At 45.8% G+C, this 22,238-nt stretch overlaps 1 pseudogene; it reads right to left on the bottom strand.

The window, feature by feature from the left end:
• Positions 1-1,149: 1,149 nt before the first annotated feature.
• On the bottom strand, positions 1,150-1,267 carry LOC124552433 (annotated as a pseudogene).
• Positions 1,268-22,238: the final 20,971 nt, after the last annotated feature.

Here is a 22,238-nt window from a genome sequence, read left to right on the forward strand (position 1 = left end):
TATCTACAGCAGTTCTGGGAACTGGGGTGATGCAATTTTTTTTTTTTTTTTTATGTTTGTAACTCCATCTTCTCTGCTGGCGATCGTGGCAGTCAGTCACGATCACCGAATAACAAAGAATAATGCGAGATATTGCGCCTATTGGCCATCAGTGTGCGAAGTCATGTTTTCTGCATAATGGGTGGTTTAGAGGCAGGCGCCAGCGGCTATAACGTCGACGCTCCGTAGTGTCGTTCTATGACGTCTCCGGACGCGGATTCCAGTCGTCGATTTGTCCCTCAATACACTCTCTTCAACCCCTCGAAGTTTGTCGCAACGTTTCTGGGACACCGTGTATACAGACAGATTGCATGAATAATACTGATGAAATTTTTGTAACCAGACTTGTTTTAATACGTGGACTGACTATCTAACTATTACATGTTTTACATGTGTGTCAATTAGAAGAACAGATAGCGTAAAAGGGAAGTCTAATAGACGGAAGGTGTAAAATTTTTACCCTCCCCCCAATGTTGCACGTGTAATCCACACGATAGCGACAAGGCTAGCCGAACTGAAGAGTGCGAGGACACAGTGAAATTTGAGACATTAATTTTGCAAGTCAGCCAGGAAAGCACGCGGATAATTGTACCAGAACTTTGGGAAGAGCTATAGATCTCACTGAACCAATGTAAAACTACAAATGGTTTGCTAGAGGTAGAGTCCCAAATAGTAATATGATACAAAAATTGAGACGTCGTCGTGTCTGGTCCACATCTTGTCACGTTCAGAGGCAAAAGAAAATAGTTTTAAATCTATTCAAGTTCAGAACGTGGGATGTTGAGATAGACGGTACTGAGCCACTGCACTGCTATAAAACTTAATAAGTAATTTAGAGTAATTAAAATACTAATAGACATTAAATTTACATTATGACTAGGTGACTCATTTTCGCTACAATATAAAAAGCACTCCGTCTTCAGGCCACAAGTGGCCCATCGGGACCATCCGACCGCCGTGTCATCCTCAATGAAGGATACGGATAGGAGGGGCGTGTGGTCAGCACACCGCTCTCCCGGTCGTTATGATGGTTTTCTGTGACTGGAACCGCTACTATTCGGTCGAGTAGCTCCTCAGTTGGCATCACGAGGCTGTGTGCACCCCAAAAATTGGCAACAGCACATGGCGGCCCGGATGGTCACCCATCCGAGTGCCCGCCACGCACGACAGCGCTTAACTTCGGTGATCTGACGGGAACCGGTATATCCACTGCGGCAAGGCCGTTGACCCTACAATATAACGCCTCCCAGATATTTATCGCCTTCTGTACACTGCGTACAGAGTTGCAATTGTTGGCGATTTGTACAGCGAAGATGAAATTTGAGAAAGAAGGTGGGAACCACAGTAAACGTTGGTTGCACTGCCCGCTGCTCAGGGTAATGAGAGCGACAGATGAATCAGGCGTTCACTGTGACGCACATTACTAGCACAACAGAATAGTATACATAGTTCTAAAAAATTGTCGTTTATGTCATCATTCAATAAGATGCGAGATTTGCAGATACACTAAATTGTCACAACTTCGCAATGCATTTATTCGTCTTTCGTGAGGCCATGGTATTGTCAGCTATGTGAATTATAGGAAATTAACTTTTATTTCTGTGCGATACACTCTTCGATTTATTAAGATAAAGTGTCCTCAGTAGTAGGGTTTTGTTGTCTGCTTTTTTCTTGCAGTGGGTTCAAAAATGGCTCTGAGCACTATGGGACTTAACTTATGAGGTCATCAGTCCCCTAGAACTACTTAAACCTAACTAACCTAAGGACATCACACACAGCCATTCCCGAGTCAGGATTCGAACCTGCGACCGTATCGGTCGCGCAGTTCCAGACTGTAGCGCCTAGAGCTGCTCGGTCACGGCAGCCGGCTCTTGCAGTGGGAATGTGATGCCTACATTCATATTTCACGAGTTAGATTAGTAAACGACAAACGAAATCGGATACCATGCAGGGCGAACAGCAGAAAATACGAAGCCCCGCCAATGAAGTCTACTGGTAGTGTCATATTCTTCGGGTAGCCGGTAACGCTGGCCATGGGCAGATCCAGACCGGAGGAGAGGAAGGAGGATAACTGTTCCCTAGCTCCTGGCTCAACCCCTTTCAGTTTATGTTCTCATGCCTACAATGCGGATGATGTGGCCCTAAGAATCTCTCTTCCTCTTCCCATCAAGCACCCCCTCCCCTTACCCACCAAGGTAAGAAGATTCCCCCCCCCCCCGCTCTCTTCCCCAGATGCGCCCACTGATCCTTCCCTCCCCCCTCCCCCCTTTCTCGTAAGTGCTATAAGTGGTCAGAAATGAGCGTATGATTGGAAATCGCTTTCAATGCCGGGCGGTAGTTTCATCACCTGGTAGTTTTATGTATAACTGTTCCCTCCGGAGACATCCAGTAGATAGTACTCTCTAGATTGAGCTGCCGCCGGCTGAACAGGTGTTTCTAATGAGACGGGTTGGTACGACTGCGCAGAGTGACCTCTGCGCAGGGGCGGGGCTACACGTGGCTGCGCCGGCGCTGCCGCCCCCGCCGTCTCCACCGCGCATCAATCAGGCTGCCCCGCCCCTCCCCCCACCCGCCCCCTACATATCTATCTATACAGATGTTTGATACCTCTCCCCTGAGAAATTCATACCGCAACACAACCCGAGTAAAGCAACTATCATATCCGAAGGAAGTCAAGTCCCTTGAGAAAAGAGCGCTGCAGACTTCCGCTTACAATTGAGAGGGTCAGAATCTCACTCACTCTAGTGACCTGTATGTCCGATAAGTCCCTGTATCTCTAACGCAAAACAGTATATTATATACTGAAGTATTCAAATATAAAAACCATGTATCCAATGGGTCTGCATCTGTATCATCATGATCTCAAAAATTCAAATGGCTCTAAGCACTATGGGACTTAACATCTGAGGTGATCAGTTCCCTAGACTTAGAACTACTTAAACGTAACTAACCTAAGGACATCACACACATCCATGCCCGAGGCAGGATTCGAATCTGCGACCGTAGCAGCAGCGCAGTTCCGGAGTGAAGCGCCTAGAACCGCTCGACCATCTCGGCCGGTTACATCATGATCTACATGTCTCTGAGTCCTATTTGACATCTTGCGGAGGATTTCAGGAGTTACGATTCGAAAGGCTTCCTCAATGCTTTGCGCAAGTCTTCATTAGTCTTGTACCATCCAGGCTTCGTGGTGTTCATTACAGTAGGGCTGTACATGTTGCTGAACAATACCCAATTCAACTTACTCGAAACTGTTCATCAAGGAACTCACGCACCTGAAGAACAAACAGTGCTAAGGCTCTGTCTTGCCGTAACCACGTGTGGTCCTCGATCCCCCAATTCTTACAGGAGAGCCGTTAACCACTTTTGAAACACATTCAAATAGGAATTTCTGTTCACGTAACTGGGAAAAATTGTGGCTAAATCACACGACGTCGTGATGACATCGCGGCCCATATCATAGGATGAGGTGCCTGCTTCCACCTAACGTTGATTTTTCTTAGACCATAATAAGACGTTCCTCTTGTGTGAACTGTGATATATCGCTCAATTATAAAAAAAAATAGCGCCCTTAAGTGAGATACAGCAATTAGAAAGTTATTGAGCGATGGCGACACACGCTTTGTCTCGCGGGTTTAGCCACGCGGCATAGCCGCGCGGTCTCGGGTGTCTTGTCACGGTTCGCGTGGCACCCCCGTCGGAGGTTCGAGTCCACCCTCGGCCATCGGTGTGTGTGTTATCCTTAGCTTAAGTTGGTTTAAGATAGATTAAGTAGTGTGCAAGCTTAAGGACCTATGACCTCAGCAGTTTGCTCCCATAAGATCTTACACAAATTTCCAAATTTCGCGGTTTTATGACGTCTACTACACAGTAAGCCTCTGACATTGCCTGACATAAAAGGAAGTTTATCCTTTTAATGCAGGTTTGCTTTGTGAGATAGAGGCATTTACAAACAGGGATACCAGTAAAATAATTTCTTATTTCCGCGACTCTACAAAGGAAAGAGGGCTACGGCACTTTTCACATCTCTAGTGTAACACGGGAACTTACGCAATTAGTTCTGATTTCTGCCTAGTGATCCCCTCACATTATCTTCGCTCTAAAAACGTGTCCAGGGTTACATAATATTTGGTACGTAGGACATCAGCAACTGAGAATCACGATAATTAATTCAGAGGGATCCGCTACAGTTGTACCAATTATTTATTCAAACCACGACCGGTTTCGGGATTTTTCAGTAGTTGTTGGCGTTCCTACCGTGTGGCTGTCCACCAACATGCAGCGATTGGAGCTCTTGCACTGACTGGCCCGACCGCATGTTATTTGTTACCAAATACAATAATTTCAAACTCCTGAAGATGGGATTTTAACATCCTGAAACCCGTCGTAGTTTGAATAAATAATTAGCTCAACTGTAGCGGGTCTCTCTAAATTAATTATTGTGTTGAAGGTTAGTTTGAATAGTAACCCTTCAACAGATAATTTCGTTTTCAACCACACAATTTCCAAAAGCCAATTTAAGCGCATTCGAATCCTAATGCATTTTAACTGGAAGAGAGCCTTTTGTTATTATTGGCAGCACTAGTTCGTCACCAGATTGCACATAAAGAGGTTGCACATGATCTGTGGGATGACGGACTTCAAGCTCCTCTTTTAATCGCAAATCGAGGGAAACTTTCATACTTTCATTTAGACTTTGGCAGTTAATTTTTATGAAACATGGATTTACGGTAAAATAAGTCACTGGAAAGACTTATGTGTCGCTCAACACGTGTAAAACTGAGCACGAATATGTAGCTAGAGCAATATATTAAAAACGCGCCTGACAGTCCAAACGGGTGAAGTCTTCAACGACCACCGTACCAGAACTCGTCGAAAGACCTCTATAACAAAAATTTAAAAAAAAATTCTGATAAAACGTAAAGGTTCTGAGTAGGACTAAGATTAGCGTTTGGACACTCATGGAGAACACGAGAACTGAAACTGAGTGTGGCAAAACCAAACTCACTTTTCAATTGTTCCTTTACCAATGAATATCCAACGCTACTGCACCAGTTTAATATTCGCATCCTGCTAAGTATAGAGGTACAGATGTCAGTGTCAATGCTGTCGAGAAACAGCTGAAATCGCTAAACCTGAACATAGCTCAAGTGCCGATGAAACCTAACTGATATTCTACTCAGAACCTCCGGCGGAATTAGCCCCTCTTCCAACTATAATACGAGGTGCATTCAAGTTCTAAGGCCTCCGATTTTTTTCTAATTAACTACTGACCCGAAATCGATGAAACTGGCGTTACTTCTCGACGTAATCGCCCTGCAGACGTACACATTTTTCACAACGCTGACGCCATGATTACATGGCAGCGGCGAAGGCTTCTTTAGGAGTCTGTTTCGACCACTGGAAAATCGCTGAAGCAATAGCAGCACGGCTGGTGAATGTGCGGGCACGGAGAGTGTCTTTCATTGTTGGAAAAAGCCAAAAGTCACTAGGAGCCAGGTCAGGTGAGTAGGGAGCATGAGGAATCATTTCAAAGTTGTTATCACGAAGAAACTGTTGCGTAACGTTAGCTCGATGTGCGGGTGCGTTGTCTTGGTGAAACAGCACACGCGCAGCCCTTCCCGGACGTTTTTGTTGCAGTGCAGGAAGGAATTTGTTCTTCAAAACATTTTCGTAGGATGCACCTGTTACCGTAGTGCCCTTTGGAACGCAATGGGTAAGGATTACGCCCTCGCTGTCCCAGAACATGGACACTATAATTTTGTCAGCACTGGCGGTTACCCGAAATTTTTTTGGTGGAGGTGAATCTGTGTGCTTCCATTGAGCTGACTGTGCTTTGTTTCTGGATTGAAAAATGGCATCCACGTCTCATCCATTGTCACAACCGACGAAAAGAAAGTCCCATTCATGCTGTCGTTGTGCGTTAACATTGCTTGGCAACATGCCACACAGGCAACCATGTGGTCGTCCGTCAGCATTCGTGGCACCCACCTGGATGACACGTTTCGCATTTTCAGGTCGTCATGCAGGATTGTGTGCACAGAACCCACAGAAATGCCAACTCTGGAGGCGATCTGATCAACAGTCGTTCAGCGATCCCCCAAAACAATTCTCTCCACTTTCTCGAACATGTCGTCAGACCGGTTTGTGCGAGCTCGAGGTTGTTTCGGTTTGATGTCACACGATGTTCTGCCTTCATTAAACTGTCGCACCCACGAACGCACTTTCGACACATCCATAACTCCATCATCACATGTCTCCTTCAACTGTCGATGAATTTCAATTGGTTTCACACCACGCAAATTCAAAAAAAGGAATGATTGCACGCTGTTCAACTAAAGAAAACGTCGCCATTTTAAGCATTGAAAACAGTTCTCATTCTCGCCGCTGGCGGTAAAATTCCATATGCCGTACGGTGCTGCCGTCTCTGGGACGTATTGACAATGAACGCGGCCTCATTTTAAGACAATGCGCATGTTTCTATCTCTTTTCAGTCCGGAGAAAAAAAATCGGAATCCTTAGAACTTGAATGCACCTCGTACATCATAGTTTTTTGTAACAGCAAATGTATCGAGTAATCTGCAGAAAGGATAGCACAAGTGATCCACAAAAAACATGTAGTGTTCCCGATATCCATCTGTTGTAGAATCTTGGAATATAACCTCGCTCAAACATAATGACTTTTCTCGAGCAGAATAATCTTCTCCACGCTAACCAGCAGCGATTTGGAAAACATCGGTCATGCGAAAGTCAGTTAGCGCTTATCGCCCATGGCACAATGGCAATAGTGCATCAAGGCAGTGAGAGAAATACAGTATTTCTTGATTTCCGGAAAGAATTTGCCTCAGTACGATAACAACGCTTATTAACGATAGAATGATCACACGAGGCACTGTGTTACACGAAATGTTTGGTTGGCTTAAGGCTCTCTTAGGAGACAGCACGCACCATGTTACCTTGGATGGAGGGCCATCGACAGATGTCAAAGGAAGTTCAGGCATGATTCAGGGAAACTTGTTGTGACCCTTGCTGTTCAAGTTGCATAAAAATGTTCCGGTAGATGATGTTAACTGAAGCCTCAGATTTTTTGCAGGTGGAGGAATTATCTGTGATGCTAAAGCGGTGCAGAGATTGGCAACTTGCTTTAAATGTTCAGATATGTAAAACTGTCCACTTTACAAAACGAAAAATGTGGCATCATATGAGTACAATATCAACGAGTTACTAGCGCAACTCATGGAAATACGTGGATGTAAGACTTTGTGGGATATGAAATGGAATGGTCACATTTACTCACTTGTAAGTAAAGGAGATGGTGATCTTCGATACGTTGTAGGATGCCGATAAGCGCAGTCACCACTGAAACTGGAGACTAATCACAAAATACCCATGTTACCCGTCATAGAATGTTTCTCAGGTGTGTGGAACACGCACTAAATAATCTAAAAGGGAATACTGAGAGAAACAAAGAAGGACCGAGCGAGTGCTCCTACAGTTGCTTGAGTCGCGGTAGAGCGTCACGAGATGCTGAATTCCCAAAACTTGCAGACGCTAGAAGCTACCAACCATTCCGAGTAATTAAGGGGCTCCGGAAAGGCTCAAAATCATGAAAAGTTCAATTTTTACTTTTTTGCGTTTTCTGAATCTGCAGACTATTACCTTTTAATATATATATAATTTATTCAATTCCGAAGACAACAACTATTTTTAAATTTTTTTTGAAATGTGTTCTACATGGGCGTGACCCACTGTTGCGCTGTTAAACTGCTGTCAAATGGTGTTATTATTAACGTCCGTGTTCATCAGGTACATTTTAGTGATGTGAGATAAAGTATGTGTTGTGGCTAACCTGTGATGGTTCAATATATATCGCTGGTGTGATTGTCGATTGTTTCATGTTTATTTACTCTGTCGTTATGTCGAAAATATTCGTAATTAATTCTGTTTCTTGAGTCTCTGTTTTGTTGAAGTATAATAATGAGTAAAAGTAAAGTTATTAGAAATCCTCTGAAGGCTTTTAAGAAAAGGAGAAATGTTGGAAAGCCAAAGGTATGTGTTATTACTGTAAACAATAAAGACGATAATCAAGTGAATGAACCTAACCTCTCAAGTACACCTGCCCATAGCAGTCAAAGTGGGAAAGAAAATACTTCACAGAAGAAGCTTGGTTCAATGAGTGAAAACTATGAATGTTTTATGGGCGAATCGGATGTGAATGAAATATTTGATATATCGGTTCTCAAAGGAATTTTTTCAAATTGTGTAAGATGTATTCATTGTAGTGAAGTTGGTCTGGAACTCTCCATAATAAAGCACGTTGGACTTGCTAGTGAAATACAATTGAAATGTGATAAGTGTTCATACATGACCACCTTTTGGAACAGTGTTGCAGTAACTGCAACTGAAGAAAATGGTAGCAAAATCTACGAACACAACAACGAGCGATGCTTGCTTTAGACAAGGAACGCCTTCGGGCTGCAGACAGGGCTGTAAAGAGTCTAGAAATACAAGCAAGAGTAAACAGTAGGAGGAACAAGAGGAAGCTGGAGGAGGAGTTTACAGAGGATGAAGATAATCCATCCTATGGACCTGGAATGCACTAAAAAGTTAATCCAATCTTTGTCGCTCGATTCCCAAAACTTTTATTTTCTCATACTAATTACATGTTTTCTAAGGATCTTCCAAACATATTTGTTTCAAACTTTCAGTAAATGTTACACAGTACCTTCTGCATAATTTAACACAGCCTTTTTCCAAAAAACTGTATATTTTTGAATATATAAATAAAAAATTGCAAAAAAATGATGTGAATTTTCATTACAATTGAAAAAAAATCATCTTTAATAACTGAATTAAAATTTTGTAAAATCCCTGTGTTAAGTTGTAGCCCATATTCTAATAAATAATCTGTAAAAAGTTCAACTTCCTACCTCAAATACTTTGTGAGGAAAGATGTAATTTATAAGCGTTATTTTAACATTGCAAGTATAGGGCGTTCCGGAGCCCCTTAAGTTACAAAGGAACATAGGGTAAAGACGGCTACAGTGTCCAGGCCTTATAAAGCGGCCACTTAGTTACAACCATCATTTAATAGCGCGTAATTTTGCCCCTGGACTTGATAGCTTCCTGGATTCGGTTAGGAAGTGAGACCAAGTTTATGGAGGTCCGTCACGTCCAGGTTAAGCCTCTCGCTAAGGATTTTATCTCGCAGTTACAGGAAATTGTGGGGATGCTGATGTCGGCGTTTTATCCGCTGTTCTAACATATCGCTCATATTTTCTGTGAGGTTCAAGTCAGGTTGTTCTCCACGCCAGGCGAGATGTAATAGGGTGGAGGAATGTCCAGAAAACCAGTAACATATTCTTCAAGCCCGACGAACTTTGCTCTTCACGTGCTTGCGAGATGCCCGACACTTAACGTTCGTTGCATGCAGTTCCCGTTGCAGTGTTCTCTCACCAGCAGGAGGAGATAGACCTTCATTCACTCACCGCAGCAGTTCCTGTTGGATCTGGAGTCGAATTTGATACACAGGCCATGTGATGCGTCTCCGATCGCTCCCAGTTAGGATCTTTTTCTGACCATCATTCCGACATCGTATTTCGTGGCCACGTGTGTTACACAACTAGTTCTAGACTGGTTTAACGGCCCGCCGCGAAACACCTACAAATCCAGCAACTTCACACACCACATGTCCATGGACACAGCCAAACGCGACTGATTCTCTTCGCCACTCTGTCAAGTCCTTCTGTCTACCCACGTTTTCGCGCAATGTCCGCTTGAAACGTAAATGTTTTACTGATCGTTACTGCCTTATGTTTACGACGAACTGGTGCGTGCGCGGTTGAGTGCTTGACCCGATCGCTGCGCTGTCTGTAAAGGCTTAGCGATTCATCTGTGCATGCGCACTTGGGTGACAAATTTTTTGTCCGGTGAACCTAGTGAACTGGTAAAACGTCATATTTTAGCCTTCGAAATCGTGTGTTTATCAGTTGTCTAGATTATGAGATTTCGAATTCAAGTAGCCAAGTGGCTACTTTTCAGGAACACATATTTTTTAATATATTTACTCTGTTTGAAGACTATGAAACTGATAATAAGAACAGAGTATTTTACAAAATTGGTATACTAAGGGATTAGTGTACCACAGCTTGGGTAAAAATTATGTTCTCTTATTACAGATGTATTTGAAGATGCCATCATTATTTAAGGAATCACTACAAAAAACATGGGATTCCCAGTCTACGCAGGAAGAACTGGATGCTGCAAACAGACTATTCACTGTCTCAAGAAACGCACTAGATGTCAGAGACAGTAAGTACATTTGTAAGACTGGATGTCATGAACTGATATATATATATAATGACTTTTGAACACTATTAACGTAAATACATTGTTTGTTCTCTATCAAAATCTTTCATTTGTTAACTATGCCTATCAGTAGTTAGTGCCTTCAGTAGTTAGAATCTTTTATTTAGCTGACAGTAGTGGCGCTCGCTGTATTGCAGTAGTTCGGGTAACGAAGATTTTTGTGGGGTAAGTGATTTGTGAAAGATGTAGGTTATTGTTAGTCAGGGCCATTCTTTTGTAGGGGTTATTGAAAGTCAGATTGCGATGCGCTAAAAATATTGGCTGTCAGTTTAGTGTTGATCAGAATAAGTAAAGAGAGTAATGTCTGAGAACGTTCAGTTTTGCTCAGCTGTTTGAAAAGCAAGTAACGTAAGAGGTTTATCAGCACAGTAATTCATTGCCTGGTGAAACGTTGTTCTGATGCCTCGTGTGAGGAGGGGAAATGCGTACAATCACGTTTCCGACTTTGATAAAGGTCGGATTGTAGCCTATCGCGATTGCGGTTTATCGTATTGCGACATTGCTGCTCGCGTTGGTCGGGATCCAATGACTGTTAGCAGAATATGGAATCAGTGGGTTCACGAGGGTAATACGGAACGCCGGGCCGGATCCCAACGGCCTCTTATCACTAGCAGTCGAGATGTCAGGCATCTTATCCGCATGGCTGTAATGGATCGTGCAGCCACGTCTCGATCCCTGAGTCAACAGATGGGGACGTTTGCAAGACAACAACCATCTGCACGAACAGTTCGACGACGTTTGCAGCAGCATTGACTATTAGCTCGGAGACAATGGCTGCGGTTACCCTTGGCACTGCATCACAGACTCCTGAGCGCCTGCGATGGTGTACTCAACGACGAACCTGGGTGCACGATTAGCAAAACGTCATTTTTTCGGATGAATCCAGATTCTGTTTACAGCATCATGATGGTCGCAAGTGTGTTTGGCGACATCGCGGTGAACGCACATTGGAAGCGTGTATTCGTCATCGCCATACTGGCGTATCACGCGGCGTGATGGTATGGGGTGCCATTGGTTACACGTCTCGGTCACTTCTTGTTGGCACATTTCAAATGTGTTACGACCCGTGGCTCTACCCTTCATTCGATCCCTGCGAAACCCTACACTTCAGCAGGATAATGCACGACCGCATGTTGGAGGTCCTGTACAGGCCTTTCTGGACACAGAAAATGGTCGATTGCTGCCCTGACCAGCACATTCTCCAGATCTCTCACCAATTGAAAACGTCTGGCCAATGGTGGCCGAGCAACTGGCTCGTCACAATACGCCAGTCACTACTCTTGATGAACTGTGGTATCGTGTTGAAGCTGTATGGGCAGCTGTACCTGTATACGCCATCCAAGCTCTGACTCAATGCCCAGGCGTAACAATGCCGTTATTACGGCCAGAAGTGGTTGTTCTGGGTGCTGATTTCTCAGGATCTATGCACCCACATTGCGTGAAAATGTAATCACATGTCAGTTCTAGTATAATATAGTTGTCCAATGAATACCCGTTTATCATCTGCATTTCTTCTTGGTGTAGCAATTTTAATGGCCAGTAGTGTAGAGTCGATATATTAGGCGCGAGGTGACACCTAGTGATGAACGGGCGTCAACGACTCGTTTCGGCCACACTGTCGGTTTTAAGCGGAAGGCGGCCGCCTGGACTGGAAGACGCCGGCGTCGGGCCTCGGATCCGCCGCTGTCAGGCTAACGACGGCGCCGGGGGCGGCGGACAGCGGCCGGCAGCCCCCCGGGGGGGAGGGTGACGCGATCGAAGCGCGTTGTCTGGCGGCTTGTTTGGCCTCCCTGATTGGCTATCACCTGGGACAGTGTTGCGGCCATCACGGCGACTAATTAGCTGTCAGGCCGGTGGCGCCGGCGCCCGCCCGCGCCGCCCACGCCGGCTGCGGCCGGCTTGCGGTCGCGGCGCCGCCACTCGCTACCTGCGGTCGCACCACGCCGCCCCTGGCCACACCGCGCTGGCTTTACCAGCCCCCCACTGCGCTGACGACCTCCTAAAAAGGTTTCCCCCTTTCTGGCGCGCATCACTTTCCCAATAAACCCCCGCATCACTGGCCCTTCTGACGTATAACACGCCGGATCTCTCATTTCGGCGGCACGCATTCGACTGAAATCATTACGAGCACCCCACAGGTGGCACTTAGCTTAAAATAAGAACGAAAAGAAGCCGGTATAGTCTGCGTGCCGACTCGCCGCGCTGTCCGGCGGAGCTATACGAGCCTATGGACGTACACAGACAACACTGGTTGTTAGCCTGCTAGTTATGGTATATACGGGGTGTTACAAAAAGGTACGGGCCAACCGTTCAGGAAACATTACTCACACACAAATAAAGAAAAGATGTTATGTGGACATGTGTCCGGAAACGCTTAATTTCCATGTTAGAGCTCATTTCAGTTTCGTCAGTATGTACTGTACTTCCTCGATTCACGGCCAATTGGCCCAATTGAAGGAAGGTAATGTTGATTTCGGTGCTTGTGTTGACATACGACTCATTGCTCTACAGTACTAGCATCAAGCACATCAGTACGTAGCATCAACAGCTTAGTGTTCATCACGAACGTGGTTTTGCAGTCAGTGCAATCTTTACAAATGCGGAGTTGGCAGATGCCCATTTGATGTATGGATTAGCACGGGGCAATAGCCGTGGCGCGGTACGTTTGTATCGAGACCGATTTCCAGAACGAAGGCGTCCCGACAGGAAGACGTTCGAAGCAACTGATCGGCGTTTTAGGGAGCACGGAACATTCCAGCCTATGACTCGCGACTGGGGAAGACCTAGAACGACGAGGACACCTGCAATGGACGAGGCAATTCTTCGTGCAGTTGACGATAACCCTAATGTCAGCGTCAGAGAAGTTGCTGCTGTACAAGGTAACGTTGACCACGTCACTGTATGGAGAGTGCTATGGGAGAACCAGTTGTTTCCGTACCATGTACAGCGTGTGCAGGCACTATCAGCAGCTGATTGGCCCCCACGGGTACACTTCTGCGAATGGTTCATTCAACAATGTGTCAATCCTCATTTCAGTGCAAATGTTCTCTTTACGGATGAGGCTTCATTCCAACGTGATCAAATTGTAAATTTCCACAATCAACATGTGTGGGCTGACGAGAATCCGCACGCAATTGTGCAATCACGTCATCAACACAGATTTTCTGTGAACGTTTGGGCAGGCATTGTTGGTGATGTTTTGATTGGGCCCCATGTTCTTCCACCTACGCTCAATGGAGCACCTTATCATGATTTCACATGGGATACTCCACCTGTCCTCCTAGAACATGTGCCTTTACAAGTACGACACAACATGTGGTTCATGCACGATGGAGCTCCTGCACATTTCAGTCGAAGTGTTCGTACGCTTCTCAACAACAGATTCGGTGACCGATGGATTGGTAGAGGCGGACCAGTTCTATGGCCTCCACGTTCTGCTGACCCCAACCCTCTTGACTTTCATTTATGAGGGTATTTGAAAGCTCTTGTCTACGCAACCCTGGTACCAAATGTAGAGACTCTTCGTGCTCGTATTGTGGACGGCTGTGATACAGTACGCCATTCTCTAGGGTTGCATCAGCGCATCAGGGATTCCATGCGACGGAGGGTGGATGCATGTACCCTCGCTAACGGAGGACATTTTGAACATTTCCTGTAACAAAGTGTTTGAAGTCTCGCTGGTACGTTCTGTTGCTGTGTATTCCCATGCCATGATTAATGTGATTTGAAGAGAAGTAATAAAATGAGCTCTAACATGGAAAGTAAGCGTTTCCGGACACATCTCCACATAACATATTTTCTTTCTTTGTGTGTGAGGAATGTTTCCTGAAAGTTTGGTCGTACCTTTTTGTAACACCCTGTATAGCAGTGCCATTACGCATAGAACGTCATGCACGCTCCCTTAGCTCTGTAGTCTTTCACAAACTGTTAATAGAAAGTTGATTTTTACGTCCTGTACAGTTTTATACAGGCTGAAAAGTATTTAAACCAGCAAACTCTGGGAGGTTGTGGGGGACATCAAAATAAATATTTTTCCCTAATGTCATTTTTTCCTATGAGAAGTACTTAAACCGGTAGAGGAAGATTGCTCTGGCGGCAAATTAATTAAACCAACAAATACTTTTCAATTCTTTTATGACCAAGAGACAAGACATTTCCCAACATTAAAACAATTACTGTAGATTTTCAAAAATGCTTCCATTGACACGTAAACAAAGGTTAAACCGTCGGATCATGTTCTGTCTGACACGGGTAAAAACCCCAGGAGTATCCTGAATTGTTCCTGCTGCTGCTACTATCCGGGCAACCAGATCCTCTTCTGATGCAACAGGAGTTGCATAAACAAGGTTGTGCATCTCTCTCCACACAAAAAAGTCCAGAGGGGAAATATCTGGAGAACGAGCAGGCCATGGTTCAGGACCACCTCAGCCAATCCACTTTTCTGGGAACCGTCGGTCCAGGTATCGACGCACACGACGACTGAAATGTGCCGGCGCCCCATCATGTTGGAACCACATGCGTTGTCTTGTAGGGAGCGGGACGACTTCCAGCAATTCTGGCAATGCTCTGGCGAGAAAATTGCAATAGTGCCTGCCATTTAATGGCCTAGGTAGCAGATACAGCGCTGATGACCTAGACGTTGAGCGCCCATAAGCCCCCATCAGATACGGCCCTATTAAACAGTCCCCAACAACATCGACCCGCACATTAACGAAGAACCGCGCTAGTAACTGTGGCATGTGGGTTATCCTCACTCCAAACATCGGAATTGTGCATGTTGAAGACTCCATCAGGCCCGAACGTAGCTTCATCGGTAAGTAGCACAGATGATGGAAATGTAGGAGACATTTCACACTGCTCCAGGTACCACCGCGAAAACTGTGCTCCGGGTGGATAATCAACTGGTTCCGGGTTGTGGACACGCTGTAAGTGAAATGGACGTAAAAACTGTTCTAGAAGAACTGTTCTTACATTCGTCTGATTCGTCCCCATGTTATGTGCAATTGCACGAGTGCTGATTGAAGGATCCCGCTCCACATGCTGGAAGACAGCTTCCTCAAATTGCAGCGTTCTTACCGTACAACGGCGTCCCTGTCCAGGTAATCTGCTAAATGACCCGGTCTCACGCAGATATTGGTACACAGCAGCAAAGGTCGTATGATGCGGGATACGGCGATTAGGATATTGTTGTTGATAATCCCGCTGTGCAGCTCGTCCGTTGTGCTGCGCTACATAGTATGCTCCAACCATGTCAGAGCACTCACTCCACGTGTATCGCTCCATTGGTAAACACAGACAATGCACTGCTACACTGGTGGACAGCTGTTGCCTACAACTGAAGAGCGTAATACGCCCTCTAACAACTGAAGATCGTAATACGGCCTCTAACAACTGAAGAGCGTAATATGGCCTCCACCGGTTGAAATAATAGGAAAAAATGACATTAGGGGAAAATATTTGTTTTGTTGTCACCTACAACCTCCCCGAGTTTGTCGGTTTAAATACTTTTCACTCTGTATGTCAGCTTCATGATGAAGTGGCCATAGCTTAGTTAATGGTCATACTTATTGTGATGTTTTCGTAAGGCGCTGTGCGAAATTCGAAAAAGTTTGCGATGAAAAGTATGGGTCATTATGATTTTTTGTTTGGTACATATAACACCTTATGTGCCGGCCGCTGTGGCCCATTGGTTCTAGGCGCTTCAATCCGGAACCATGCGACTGCTACTGTTGCAGGTTCGAATCCTGACTCGCGCATGGATGTCTGTGGTGTCCTTAGGTTAGTTAGGTTTAAGTAGTTCTAAGTTTAGGGGACTGAGGACCTCAGATGTCGAGTCCCATAGTGCTTGGAGCCATTTGAACACCTGAAGTTTCTACAAATGAAATTTAGGCTAAGATAACTTATTGCAGATTTGGGAGGAAGTCTCTATTTATCTCCAATCTTAATAAAGTGAAATTTGTGTAGCAAGTTCTCTTCCGACCGCAGGCGTGCGGGGAATGAAGTATTCAAAATATACCTCACGTCTCTCAAAACCGTTTGAGATACTGAAATGAGATTTTGGCAAATGACAGCGTACAGTGAGAGAATATTTTGCCATTTGTTTAACAAACAGAACTTCCTTATCTGTTCCGATATAGTGGAAGCTACAGTATTTATTTATTTTTTTTTTTTTTGAATCCAGAAACGTAATTTTTTTTAAGAGTTCGACAACTATTGGAAAAATAATTGGGCTGTATGAAAACGAACGTGTAATAGCTTATTTTATGTGACAGCAAACTGCCACAATATGGTTTCCCGTAAGGTACTGACCAACTTGGTCGCCTATTGATTGTTTAATAAGACAATCTGTTTCAAGATTCTGCTGCAGTAGTTTCTGCAAGGTGAGTATGTGCAACTTGTACTGTGTTTTGGCAAAAAATAATCAAAATTCACCCATCAACAAGAGAAATGTAGCAGTTCTTCATAATTAATTAGGTTGCTTCAAATGAGAAATGGTTAAAAATTCAGACAAATATAAATCGCCAATTCTGTTCCAGTTTTGGCAAATCCTGTAACCTACTGTTTCTTAATAGTGCACAACTGGAACTGACACTTACCAAAGGATTTTCTCCCTGTCTCTCATCTGAGAAATATGGAAATAATTAGCAACAAATAACGTAGCATATTTCTGTTCCTATCACCATTCAGACTGAAATGGTGAACTTCTCTACGATAATTATCTTTTAATGCGTTAAATGTAGATTATGTATCTTTATTATCTACAGATTATACATCATTATAATCTGTACCTTGAATAGTAATCTCAAATGGTTGATTAAGTAATGAAACAATGCCCTTTTTAAGTGCCATCCACAGGTGCTGAAGCGAGATTTGATGTCCGTTTCTGCAACAACATAAGAACAACTTACATATTTATTTTCATACAGACGATTTTTTTTCATAAGCTATTGCTCTGAATTGCCCTGAGTTCCTCATTTAATAAACGATTGTTTCAGGAGGTTTAATGTTCAGTACCACCTGTACCTCATTCAAAAAATATTGGGCTATAAGATCACTCTGAAACTGCAACAAAAGGAACCATTTATTTTGGTCCAAATTGTTAACGTTTTCTCTACTCCCAAATATCACAATAAGTATGGCCATTACCGAAATTTTTAGCTCTTTATAATGAGGAAGACGCATGAAGCTATAACTGACTTGAAAATCAACAATTTTCGTAATTTCTTTCTTTCCTTGTACTGTTAAATCTTGCTTCTTGCCAAATTTCACGATTCTGCGACCGTAGCAGCAGCGCGGTTCGGGACTGAAGCACCTAGAACCGCTCGGCCACAGCGGCCGGCATCTATTAAGACACTGGTCGCACAAGTAAGCCAAGTGATCGTTATGAAGTGTTGCCCTACATGCTTGCAACACGTTCAACGGCCGGCCGCGGTGGTCTAGCGGTTCTAGGCGCTCAGTCCGGAGCCGCGCGACTGCTACGGTCGCAGGTTCGAATCCTGCCTCGGGCTTGGATGTGTGTGATGTCCTTAGGTTAGTTAGGTTTAAGTAGTTCTAAGTTATAGGGGACTGATGACCATAGATGTTAAGTCCCATAGTGCACAGAGCCATTTGAACCAGCCACGTTCAACGTAAATGAAATGTAAGTATGATATCAAGTGACCAAAGCTACAAAGAAAAGTACCGCAGTCTATTCTTACTTATGGCAGTCCACGGTAGCTTACGGTAGTTTTACAACTATGTAATTATTAGTCAGCAGCCGGCCGGGGTGGCCGAGCGGTTCTAGGCGCTTCAGTCTGGAACCGCGCGACCGCTACGGTCGCAGGTTCGAATCCTGCCTCGGGCATGGATGTGTGTGTTGTCCTTAGGTTAGTTAGGTTTAAGTAGTTCTAAATTATAGGGGACTGATGACCTCAGAAGTTAAGTCCCATAGTGCTCAGAGCCATTTGAGCAATTTATTAGTCATCAAACGAAGTGAATGGTTATGTAATGATGTTCAGTTACTAATAAATGTATCTGCAGTTACAACCCTAACATCCTGTATATATCAGATTCTCGAGAATCGCTACAGAGCCGAATTTACGAAGTAATGTATAACACAAAATATTAGAGTCATTTAAAACAACCAACAATAGCCAAGGTGGACACTTATATTCCAGAAATTTTGTTATGGGGGTAGAACATATTGCAACTAAAATTTGAACTGTTTGTATGCTTAGAAGCCTGCGGAGTGCGCCACTCAAAACGTTCCGGGCGCCAGGTTCGCAGTCTGTTACACTTGAGTGCATCAAGTTGTGCGTCGTAACTGGCTGTGTGATGAGGATATTGGCCCGGTGGGTTGGGAACGCGTGTTTGGTCAGTGGGGCGAAACTGGCGCCGTCCAAAAAGGGCCAGTTAGGCGCGCCACAGCGGGCTGCGGCACGCTACGCTGGACAGCAGCACGCGCCGCTGGACTCCAGAGCCGCCTCCAGTCTCCTCAGCGGACCGCCTGCTAATTCCGCCCATAATGCCGTCGCCATGGCGACGCCGCCTGCTCTACAACACGGAGAGCCCGAGTACAAGGGCCGCTCTCGAGGGCGTACGTAAAGGAATTTATTAAATTGCGCCGCGCCGGCACTGTGGCATTGTCTATCGGCAATAAGCAAATTCCTGGCAAGTGCTTCCGGCAAGATTACCTGGCGGAGTCCAAAGTCGCTTCCCTCGTCCAAGACATCCAGAGTGCTGTGGACAACACGCGAACACATTGATCCCGTGCTTCTTGACTTCTGCAAGGCATTCAATTACAGTACCGCAGTGTCGTTTAGTGGCAAATTATTGAGTAATGGTCCGTATTTGTGACTCGATTCAGGACCTCTAGCGCATGGAATTTAACACATTTTTCTTAATGGAATGAAACAGATCTAAAGGTACGAGGGCCGTTCAATAAATAATGCAGCACATTTCTTTCTCGTCCAATTTCAGCTGTAAATATGCGGAATTTGTTGTGGGGCATCGTCGAATGTTTCCGTTTCAGCTCCTGTAGTTTCATGAATGTCCGATAGGTGGCGGCGCTCTACGTAGCTTTCAAAATGGTGTCCATAAAGGAGTCGACGGATGATGGTTGGAGAGACGACATCACAGTTATGGGAAATCTGCGAAACCAGTTGTTGGCCAGTGATGTATCGTATACATGGATCGTGATAACCCCTTCAGCTACAGCTAAAGCCTGAGGATGGCGCAATAGAGCGCCGAAACTGATAGTTACACAACAAACGACAACGTAAGAACTGCTGTAGGTGTTTCATTTTCTTTCAACTCTCATTTGAGGTGGACGGCGAATGGCAGTGAAGCACTTCGCTTCACAACTGGACATCTCTGTTGGTAGTGGTCCACCAGTTCAGGTACTCAAAGGTGTGTACGTGTTGGATTCCTCGCCGCCCAACAGAAGACCATAAAGAACAACGAAGGACCATCCGTGCGGAATTGCTTGCCCGTTACGAAGCTCATCGTGACAATTTTTTGTCGAACATCGTCACAGGCGATGAAACATAGGTTCAGCACTTCGAACAAGAAATCAGACTACAGTCCATGGAGTGGCAAATGGGTCTGAGCAGTATGGGACTTAACTTCTAAGGTCATCAGTCCCCTAGAACTTAGAACTACTTAAACCTAACTAACCTAAGGCCATCACACACATCGATGACCGAGGCAGGATTCGAACCAGCGACCGTAGCGGTCACGCGGTTCCAGACTGAAGCGCCTAGAACCGCACGGCCACCACGGCCGGCATGGAGTGGCGCCACATCACCTCTGAAGAAAAAGTTCAAAACCGCGCCCTCAGCTGGTAAATGATCTCGTGGCCTCGCGGTCGCGTTCTCGCTTTCCGAGCACGGGGTCCCGGGTTCGATTTCCGGCGGGGTCAGGGATTTTCACCTACCTCGAGATGACTGGGTGTTTGTGTTGTCCTCATAATTTCATCATCATTCATTAAAGTGGCGAGGTTGGGCTGAGCAAAGGTTGGGAATTTGTACGGGCGCTGACAACCGCGCAGTTGAGCCCCCCACAAACCAAACATCATCATCATCAGCTGGTAAAGTAATGGAGACAGTGTTCTGAAAGTCTGAAGCGGTTATTTGTTTGATGTCCTCCCTCATGGTGGAGCATCAACTCTGAAGAGTATTGTGCCGCTCAGAAATCTGAAGAAAAGCATTCAGCGCGTTCTCCGTCACAAAAACGCGGATTAAATTCTCCTTCTCCATGACACCACAAGGTCTCATACATGTCTGCGCATCCGAGAACAACTCAGAAAACTTCATTGGATTGTTCTCCCTCGTCTGCCCTAAAGCCATGATCTCGCACATTCCAACTTCTATCTGTTTCAGCCAACGAAGGACGCACTCTGCGGGGAGCAGTAAGTACATAATGGGGAGGTATTGATGCACCAACACTTTCGTTCCACGCTTTAATAGGTTCGTGCATAGCAATCACATTTGCTACAACCTCTCCGTTGACGGAAGATCAGTACCTAAAGAATGAAAATGGGCTCTATGCTGTCAAGTCCATTTAACATTCGAGGTCTGCAACCCATTCCGAATATTCCAATTTTAGCTCCTGCCCTCCTTTTTTTCGTTTATACACTCCTGAAAATGGAAAAAAGAACACATTGACACCGGTGTGTCAGACCCACCATACTTGCTCCGGACACTGCGAGAGGGCTATACAAGCAATGATCACACGCACGGCACAGCGGACACACCAGGAACCGCGGTGTTGGCCGTCCAATGGCGCTAGCTGCGCAGCATTTGTGCACCGCCGCCGTCAGTGTCAGCCAGTTTGCCGTGGCATACGGAGCTCCATCGCAGTCTTTAACACTGGTAGCATGCCGCGACAGCGTGGACGTGAACCGTATGTGCAGTTGACGGACTTTGAGCGGGGGGCGTATAGTGGGCATGCGGGAGGCCGGGTGGACGTACCGCCGAATTGCTCAACACGTGGGGCGTGAGGTCTCCACAGTACATCGATGTTGTCGCCAGTGGTCGGCGGAAGGTGCACGTGCCCGTCGACCTGGGACCGGACCGCAGCGACGCACGGATGCACGCCAAGACCGTAGGATCCTACGCAGTGCCGTAGGGGACCGCACCGCCACTTCCCAGCAAATTAGGGACACTGTTGCTCCTGGGGTACCGGCGAGGACCATTCGCAACCGTCTCCATGAAGCTGGGCTACGGTCCCGCACACCGTTAGGCCGTCTTCCGCTCACGCCCCAACATCGTGCAGCCCGCCTCCAGTGGTGTCGCGACAGGCGTGAATGGAGGGACGAATGGAGACGTGTCGTCTTCAGCGATGAGAGTCGCTTCTGCCTTGGTGCCAATGATGGTCGTATGCGTGTTTGGCGCCGTGCAGGTGAGCGCCACAGTCAGGACTGCATACGACCGAGGCACACAGGGCCAACACCCGGCATCATGGTATGGGGAGCGATCTCCTACACTGGCCGTGCACCACTGGTGATCGTCGAGGGGACACTGAATAGTGCACGGTACATCCTAACCGTCATCTAACCCATCGTTCTACCATTCCTAGACCGGCAAGGGAACTTGCTGTTCCAACAGGACAATGCACGTCCGCATGTATTCCGTGCCACCCAACGTGCTCTAGAAGGTGTAAGTCAACTACCCTGGCCAGCAAGATCTCCGGATCTGTCCCCCATTGAGCATGTTTGGGACTGGATGAAGCGTCGTCTCACGCGGTCTGCACGTCCAGCACGAACGCTGGTTCAACTGAGGCGCCAGGTGGAAATGGCATGGCAAGCCGTTCCACAGGACTACATCCAGCATCTCTACGATCGTCTCCATGGG

The sequence above is a fragment of the Schistocerca americana genome, chromosome 1 (assembly GCF_021461395.2).
Source record: "Schistocerca americana isolate TAMUIC-IGC-003095 chromosome 1, iqSchAmer2.1, whole genome shotgun sequence".
Taxonomy (NCBI): Eukaryota; Metazoa; Arthropoda; class Insecta; order Orthoptera; family Acrididae; genus Schistocerca; species Schistocerca americana.